The sequence below is a fragment of the Benincasa hispida genome, chromosome 6 (assembly GCF_009727055.1).
Source record: "Benincasa hispida cultivar B227 chromosome 6, ASM972705v1, whole genome shotgun sequence".
NCBI classification, from domain to species: Eukaryota; Viridiplantae; Streptophyta; class Magnoliopsida; order Cucurbitales; family Cucurbitaceae; genus Benincasa; species Benincasa hispida.
The window spans coordinates 13,516,320-13,525,822 of NC_052354.1; the positions used below are offsets into that span (position 1 = coordinate 13,516,320).

A 9,503-nucleotide genomic window follows, 5' to 3' on the forward strand; every position below is an offset into this window, starting at 1 on the left:
GAAAAAGATATATATTTATTGGAGGTTTTGAAAAAACCTTTGAGAAATATGTAGTTTTTAAGATATACATTTATTGGAGGTTTTGATAAGTGTTTTGAAAAATATGCATCTTTTATTAAAGGTTAATAAAAACCTTTGAGAAAGATATACATTTATTGAAGGTATTGGAAAAAACTTTGAGAAATATGTACTTTTTATTGAAGGTTAATAAAAACCTTTGAGAAAGACATACATTTATAGGAGGCTTTGATAAGCCCTTTGAAAAATATGCAACTTTTCTTGAAGGTTAATAAAAACTTTTGAGAAAGATATACATTTATTGAAGGTATTGGAAAAACCTTTGAGAAATATGTACTTTTTATTGAAGGTTAATAAAAATACCCTTGAGAAATATAACAATGTTATCAAATTTATCAAAGGATTTCAAAAAACCTTTGAAAAATTTTATTCTTAATAACATGATTAAAGATAAGATTTATTTTAATAAAAAATATATATTAACATTTATCAAAGGTCGTTAAAATACCTTTGGAAATACTTACTTTTATCAAAGGTTAGTAGAAACCTTTGAGAAAAATATGCATTTGTAATAATCAGATGCGCTGTGCTAAACGATGAGCAGACGCACTACACAATAGGCGGAATACTAAGCGATGGGCGTTGGATGATAGACACAGGCGCTGGGCGATGACGTTAACCGATAGGTGGATGTGTTAGTCGATCATGAAGATGCGCGCAACATTAAACGATGAGGAGTGACGCGCTAGATGATCAAGTTATACGATAGGCAAAGTACTGCACGATCAGTGAAAGCGCTAGACGATAAGCGTAGAAGTTGGATGATAGCACTAGACGATAGTCGTGCTGCGCTAAACGATGAGCAAACGCGCTACACGATAGGCAAAATACTAAACGATGGCCGTTGGGCGATAGACGCAGGCGTTGGGCAATGACGTTAAGCGATAGGCGGATGCGTTAGACGATAAGGCATCAGCGCTAAACGATGGAGGTAAATGATGGGCGCGGTAGCTAAACGATAGGCTATGCGCGAGATCGTTGAGAGCGCAATCGTTTACTAAACGATTGAATGAGAAGAACGTTGATGTGTAAATTGATGTTTCTGTCTTCTTAGAATAGGAACGATTCATGTGGCACTTATAATTATTCGTCTACTGTGTTGGTAATGCTTCATTGAGCTGGATACTGTAGTCTTTGTTTTCTTTATGAGCCAGTTCATGTTCTTAGTAAAACATAAATCTAATTTGCTTTACTTTTCTCATGTATAGGAAAATGTCAAGACGAAGCATCCTCAGTTGCTCTATGAGTCTAAGTTATACAGAATTCTTCAGGGAGGAAGTAATGAGATATACTTCTCCCTTTTTTCTTTTAAAAAATATGATTATTATTATTATTATTATTTTCATGTAATTGTAACTTTTATTTTTAATGATCTAAATTTATTTTTACATTTAAAAAATATGTTGAACACAGCTGGAATACCTAATGTAAGATGGTTTGAAGTTGAAGGAGACTACAATGTTCTTGTAATGGATTTGCTTGGTCCCAGACTTGAAGATCTTTTTAACTTCTGTAGTAGAAAGCTTTCTTTTAAGACAGTTCTTATGCTTGCAGATCAAATGGTAGACTTAATTAAGTAAATTGACATCTGATGTGCATTTTGTCACTTTGCCGTCTACTACAATTCAAATAGTAAACATGATTTGGTCGTTTGTCCAGATCAACTGTGTTAAGTTTGTCCATTCTAAATCCTTTCTACACTGAGATATTAAGCCGAACAATTTTCTGATGGGGATTGAAAGGCGTGCAAATCAGGTACTTGCTTTAAAGTTCCTTGAATTTAAAATTCATCCAACTTCTTTAAATCTTGATAAATTTTAGTTTGTCAAGGCATACAAAGATAGAGCATGATGTAGATTATAATATGCAGGTTTACATCATTGATTTTGGTCTTGCTAAGAAGTACAGAGATAGTTCTACCCATCAACACATTCCCTACATGTTATAAGAGTTACTATATGTTGTGTTTATCTATTCTTCATGATTTATTTTCTTTTGCTTTTTTTTTTCCAAGTCTTTGATAATTGTTCCTGGTTGTAGAGAAAACAAGAACTTGACTGGGACTACAAGATATGTTAACATGAACACCCATCTGGGGATAGGTAATCATTTTACCCATCTTTATATTAATAATATTTATTCTCTAATCTCGCCGTCGTTATATAATTTTAAGGCTATCCTTCAAATATTTAATCTTGCAATATTTGATAGTCAAGTTGCATGTTGGGTTGTTTTGGCACATATTAATAATTGTATGTGACATCTACTGGTTGTGAAGCTATGGCCACCTAGAAGAATGGACACAAAATGAATAAGAGATTGTGTAATGTAGTATATCTGCTTCTTAAGAATTAGGACAGAAACTCGGCATGAACACATTTGATAAACCTATATTTGTAATAGGAAGCACAAAATTTTTGAATTGTTTTAAGTTATATTTGCCACATTTCGAAGCTTTCAAATATCAAATTATATGAGGTAGAGATTTAATGTATTCATTTTTTTTTTTGGGAAACAAGAAACATAGTGTTTAATTGATATTTGAGAGATAACAACAGAAATGTAGAATATTACGAGGAAGCACCCCAAGAAAGACAACCCCTCAGGAGTGTTGCAAGGAAGTACATCAAGAAGTCGTATAATGTGAGATAAGTTCTACTCTATTCACTCAATTAATATGATAGCCTTCAGAGATTGCATGGATTCCTCTTTGTAAAAAAAAAATCCCCAAACTACTATTGCTTTAACAATATCCATCCATAATACCTTAGCTCTCATTTTAAATCAATGAACACAGAGCCTTGAAACATCCTCCCAAAGGACTACTGTAGGAACAACAATAGGCACATGGCACGTAAAGGGAAAGAAATTCATTTTGAGAAAATCTGTAACATTAAGTGTTCTTTTGAATAATCCCCTGTGTTTTTTACCCTGATCTTCATAAGTGTTTTTGCTTCATGTATTCATGGGTGGATCTTCCACCCGCATTATCCAAAATGAACAGAATCCATGCATAAGCACAAAATATCTTAGTTTGACATATGATTGACACCTACATTTTTCCTTTTTTGGGATGCTGTAAATACCTGTCCAGGCAATCTAGATGGTCACTTGTTTGGAATTAAAGTTCTCCTAACTTCTTTATCCAAGCCTGGAAACTATTTTATCATTTTTCTCTTGATTTTATTAATGTAGTAAGTGCTTGTTATTACCTTTTATTGATCTGGTCTTCTTTACTGACAATATGGGTTTCAGAACAAAGTCGAAGGGATGACTTGGAGTCTCTTGGTTATGTCCTTATGTACTTCTTAAGAGAAAGGTGATTAATTTTTGCCACTTTATTTTTTTTTATCTATTACAGCTCTCTGGTGCTAGTTGATTTAGAAATACATATTCTATTCTGGTAGTCTTCCCTGGCAGGGACTGAAAGCAGGCACCAAGAAGCAAAAGTATGAAAAAATCAATGAGAAAAAAGTTTCTACATCTATTGAGGTAAATTGTTCTCAAATGTAAATTTTGGAGCATTTTTAAGACTACTTTTGTGTCTTAAAGAATTTAATTATTTTCTAGGCATTATGTTGTGGATATCCATTAGAGTTTGCATCATATTTCCATTACTGCTGATCACTTCGTTTTGATGATAAGCCAAATTATGCTTATCTGAAAAGAATATTCCGTGATCTCTTTATTCGTGAAGGTATGAGTTTTTCTTTCATAGTTCATACTTGTAGCTTTTTTTCTTGTTGCTCGTCTATTATTGAAATCTTGTCTGTTTTGTTGTTCTTCGTTTTCTTGCTACAGGTTTCCAGTTTGATTATGTCTTTGACTGGACCATTTTAAAATATCAGCAGTCACAATTGGCCACTCCTCTAACTCGTGCCCTAGTTAGTTATGTGTGACTTACTTTTATTGTGCAACTGTGCCCTTTCTTTTAACCGCATTGAGTGTACTTTTTTTTTTCTATAGGGTGCCGGTGCAGTTCTGGAATTCCTCTTGGTATAGCAAATGCTGATAGACAAACAAATTCTCTTTTGGTTTTACTTTAAAATTTTCCTGGTTTAGTTTAGTGGAATATTGATCCTCTCTGGTTATGCTACTTGGAGGGATAGTGAATATAAAGAATTTTAAAGCAAATAGATTTTTTGTGTATGTTTAGTTGGGTTTTTGGATGCATAGTTATTTGTTCATTGTGTTAATAATGCTTCATTGAGCTGAATACTGTACTCTTCGTTTTCTTTATGAGCCAGTTCATGTTCTTAGTAAAACATAAAATCTAATTTGCTTTACATTTCTCATGTGTAGGAAAACGTCAAGACGAAGCATCCTTAGTTGCTTACAAGTCTAAGTTATACAGAATTCTTTAGGGAGGAAGTAATGAGATATTCTTCTCCCTTTTTTCTGGATGGAAATAAAATCTGAATGAATGCTTTCTCCTGTGACCCTTTCTTTTCACAATCTTTTGTCTGAACTCTTATTCTGTTTTGCAGACGGCTTAATGATAACCTATTAAATAGACCAATCTCAAGAGAACTTACAAGAATTACATGTCTTAAACTTGTGTAAGTCTTTGTATAATTTCACCGTTGTGTATTAGTTCATTTAGGTGATATACATCCCTGGTTGAAGTTTTATGTCATGTCATGTGATTGGTTTATGATGGATTGTGTCTCCTTTGTTTCAAGGATGTCTTAAACAATGACTTGTGTGGAACAATACCAACCAGTGGACCATTGAGCACATACCTTTAAACAAGTAGGTTTCTGAATTTTTTAAACTAAAAACACAACGACAAATCATAATGAATACTTATATTATTTAAACTACTTTTAAATACATTATTTACTTTTCTTTTATTGTCATTCTCTCCATTTATTCTTTGAATTGTAAATTAGTTTAAAGTAATAATTTGATGTTGTTAGATGTAATAAAAATATTTCTTGAATCTCCATCTTCCCCATTTGAGGTAAAAATACTTCTTGAATCTCAAACAAAGACATGTGTTTGTTTGTTGTCAACTATGAATTTATATGTGTGAGTTTTGAATTATAATACATGAATTTGTATTTGTAGTCGGAACTTAAACCATATGCTTCTCAAGTGATTGATGCTACACTTGACATGAATGAGGATGAGATTTTCATACGAGTATTTGGACCGGAGAAACATGGGTGTGTTCGTGGTTATGGAGTAGGTGTTACTCCTTCTGAGTTGTTTGGATCATCGTCTACTATTCGTGATTTTGAGCATCGTCTTAATGAGTCCAAACAATGACTTCAAGAATCTAAACGAAAAAGAAAAGAATACGAACAACAAAGAGAGGTTGAGGTAGAAGCACTTAGGCGTCAAATAAGCGAATTAGAAAATCATTTTGAGGATAGATTTCAAAAAGTGATGGCAGAGATGCGTAAAAAAATTGTTTTTAGTTGATCAATTGTAGTTTGATGTTGTAGAATTTCGATAGCCTTTTGGTGTACTTTTATGACATATAAGTTTACTTCCATTCATGTCATTGTCTATTTTTTCTATTGTATTCTTATACTTTGTAATTCATGGTAATACATGTAGATGAACTAGTAAAAACAACATTCCAAGATTTGTCAATAAATATGCTAAAAGGTTTTGTAAGAGAATTTTCGAAGGATATACAATTGTTGATAAATAATTTTTTATAAAGGTTTTAAAAATTTTGAAAATAACATGATAAGCCTTTCAAAATAATGAAAACCTTCGGAAAAGATTACTTGATAATAGATAATTATCGATAAATAATTTGACAATTGTCGAAGATATATAACCTTTGAAAAATAATAATTTTCAAAAGTTAATCAACCTTTGAAAAATAATACTTTTCGAAGGCTAGTATATCTTTGAAAAAAAATTTTCAACGGGATCTATTTCGACACTTTTCAAAGGTTGAGATAACCTTTGGAAAAAAAATGTATCGAATGTCTATTAAATGTTTTTTCGAAGGTTTTGACCTATGAAAAAGGTCAATTTTCTTGTAGTGATGGTATACAAATAAAGTTGGGTACCTTATTCTGGTAACACTACCAGATGCGGCCCATTTTGTATTTAGTGCAAACGATGTGATCATAAATCGTTCGTGTGGAGACATGTGAATAGAGACGTCCTATGCAAAGAGTTTGTATAAGACTGGACAAAGAAATAAGTCACTCTTACTTTATAACACTGTTTACTAGGTAACTCGACCTTAATCCTTAGCTAACTATGAACTATTGTTTATTTGGGATTATCCTTAGATTTGTATAGATGAGGGTTGACTCAACAGCATCGGCTCAATTAGCCTTCCATTTCAAGGGTAAGATTGGGTAGATAGATGGGGACATAAGGTGCAAAACGGAATTCACTTCTATCTCGCTATTATGGATAGTAGAGAGGTTGTTATCTTCAGTACTGATTCCAGGTCTTGAACAAGGGGTCCCCAATGAGAGGGTGGGTCCCCAATAAATATTAAAGCCCAAAATTCTTCTAATGGGGACTCAGTTTGGTGATTGGATCACAAACCAATTATTCATTAGAAAATCAGTGGGACTTAAGAAGCATAATGTAATCTCGAGGGTAAACAACCTTTTGACCCAGTCGTGATTACGAACAACCTGTGAAAAGTCGACAGAAATATATCTACAGTGAGGGGGTGCCACTACTAGGCTTTAGTGGAGTGACCCAGTAGTTAACAGATATTGATTGCTTCAGTTTAAAGAGTTTAGCAAATTAATCTCGGATCGTTGAAGCCCATGATCTATAGGTCTATTAGGTCCCCTTACTAGCATACAAATAATAATGAGTATGGGTACATTATTATTTGCTTAATAAATTGGATAAAAAATTAGAATCAATCAATTCACTAATAATTTGTTTACTTTTCAGCAATGACAACATTTATTCTACAACTACTAGCTTAAAAAAAGCTTAACAATGATAATTACATAATTTGGAAATCGAATATCAACACGATACTGGTAATAGATGATCTTCGGTCCATTTTAATAGAGAAGTGTCCTCCAACCCCTAGTCTCAATGCAAACTGAACAGTTCGAGATGCGTATGACAGATGAGTCAAAGCTAATGAGAAGGCTCAAGTTTATATTTTAGCTAGTATATCTGATGTACTGTCTAAGAAACATGAGAAGTTAGCTACTGCAAGAGAGATCATGGACTCTTTGCAGGGCCTAATTTCACAACAATTCACATCTGCCATTCATGATGCAATTAAATTTGTTTACAACTGCAGAATGAAGGAATGAACCTCTGTAAGGGAACATGTTTTGAACATGAAGGTTCACTTCAATATTGCAGAAGTGAACAGAGCCATCATGAATGAGAAAAGTCAAGTTGGATTCATCATGCAATCTCTTCTGAAGAGCCTTTTTCAATTTAAAACGAATACTATTATGAATAAGATAGTGTACAACCTGATGACTCTTCTTAACGAACTCCAAATTTATGAATCTAAAGTTGAAGTTTTATATAACACAGAAATGTTTAAAACACTTGAAACTCAAAGGAAAAGGCAACACATTTCTCAAAGCACCTATCTTTAGCATTTGAGACTTGGTCACATTGATCTCAATAGGATTGAGAGATTAGTTAAAGTTGGACTTCTAAACAAGTTAAAAGATAACTCTTTACCACCAAGTGAGTCATGTCTCGAAGAAAAAATGACAAAAAGATCTTTTTTTGGAAAAGGTCTTCGAGCCAAAGAAACCTTAAAGCTCGTGCATTCGGATCTCGTGGACCCATGAATGTTAAAGCACGGAGAGGTTATGAATATTTCATTAGCTTTATTAATGATTATTCAAGGTACAGTTATATTTACCTAATTCATTATAAGTTTAAAACTCTTGAAAAGTTCAAGGAATTTAAGACCAAGGTTGAAAACCAATTAGGTAAATCTGTTAAGACACTTTGATCAGATCGAGGTGAGGAGTATATGGACTTGAAATTCTAGGACTATATGATAGAACACAGGATTCAGTCACAACTCTCTGCACCAGGAATGCCTCAGCAAAACGGTGTATCTAAACAGAGAAACACAACCTTGTTAGACATGGTTCAGTCCATAATGAGTTATGCTCAATTGCCTAACTCGTTCTGGTGGCATGCAGTAGATATTGCAGCTTACATTTTGAATAATGTTCCCTCTAAGAGTGTTTTAGAAATATCTTATGAGTTATGGATAGAGAATAAAGCTATTTTACATCATTTCTGGATCTAGGGTTACTCGACACACATGTTGGTGCAAAATCCTAAGAAATTGGAACATCATTTAAAATTATGCCTATTTATGGGTTACGCTAAAGAAATAAGAGGTGGTCTATTTTATGATCCTCAGGATGATAAGGTAATTGTATCGACAAACACCACATTCCTAGAGGAAGACCACATACGAGATCATAAATCCCACAGTAAACTAGTATAGGAAGAGATTTCAAAAAATGCTACAGACGGATCAACAAAAGTTGTTGATCAGGCTCGCTCATCAACAAGAATTGTTGATAGATCAATGACATTTGGTCCATCACATCATACTCAAGAGTTGATAAAGCCTCGACATAGTGGGAGGGTTGTGAGATAGCCTGGTTGCTATATGGGTTTAACTGAAACCGAAGTCACTATACCTGATGATGGCTTAGAGGATCTATTAACATATAAACAAACAATGGATGATGTTGATCGAGATCAATGAATCAAAACCATGGACCTTGAAATAGAGTCTATGTACTTTAATTCAATCTAGGAACTTGTAGATAAACTTGATGAGGTGAGACCTATCGGTCATAAATGGATCTACAAGCGTAAAAGAGACCACACGGGGAAGGTACAGACTTATAAAGCTCGATTAGTAGCAAAGAGTTATGCCCAGGTTGAGAGGGTGGACTATAAAGAAATCTTCACACATGTTGCTATAATTAAATCAATAAGGATGCTCTTGTCCATTGCCACTTTTTATAATTATGAAATTTGGTAAATGGATGTCAAGTCTGCCTTTCTAAATGGCAATATTGTATATAGTATTTATATGGTCCAACTAGAAGGTTCATTGAACATGGTCAGAAGCAAAAGGTTTGCAAATTGAAGAGATCTATTTATGGATTGAAAAAGGCGTCTAGATCTTGGAATGTAATATCCCATGCCTTTTTATTTAATAATAATGTAATTTTTCCCTTTTCAGTAATTATCCTTAGTGGAAGCGCACGTTTGGAATTTTTGAATTTAAAGTATAAGTGTGAGGATTTAAGTGTTAGCGTGGAAATTATTCAAATTCTTTTCAATTGTCAAACTCAATTTGGAAATTTATGGCAAGAAATTATTTTTCTTGGAAAAGGAAAGAGATTTAAATGGTATAAGGTGGAATAAGGAAAGGATTTAATTATAATTGTACTATTTTTCTTTTATTATTATTA

At 33.2% G+C, this 9,503-nt stretch overlaps 1 pseudogene; it reads left to right on the plus strand.

The window, feature by feature from the left end:
* Window positions 1-1,003: 1,003 nt before the first annotated feature.
* LOC120079107 lies at window positions 1,004-5,349 on the plus strand (annotated as a pseudogene).
* Window positions 5,350-9,503: the final 4,154 nt, after the last annotated feature.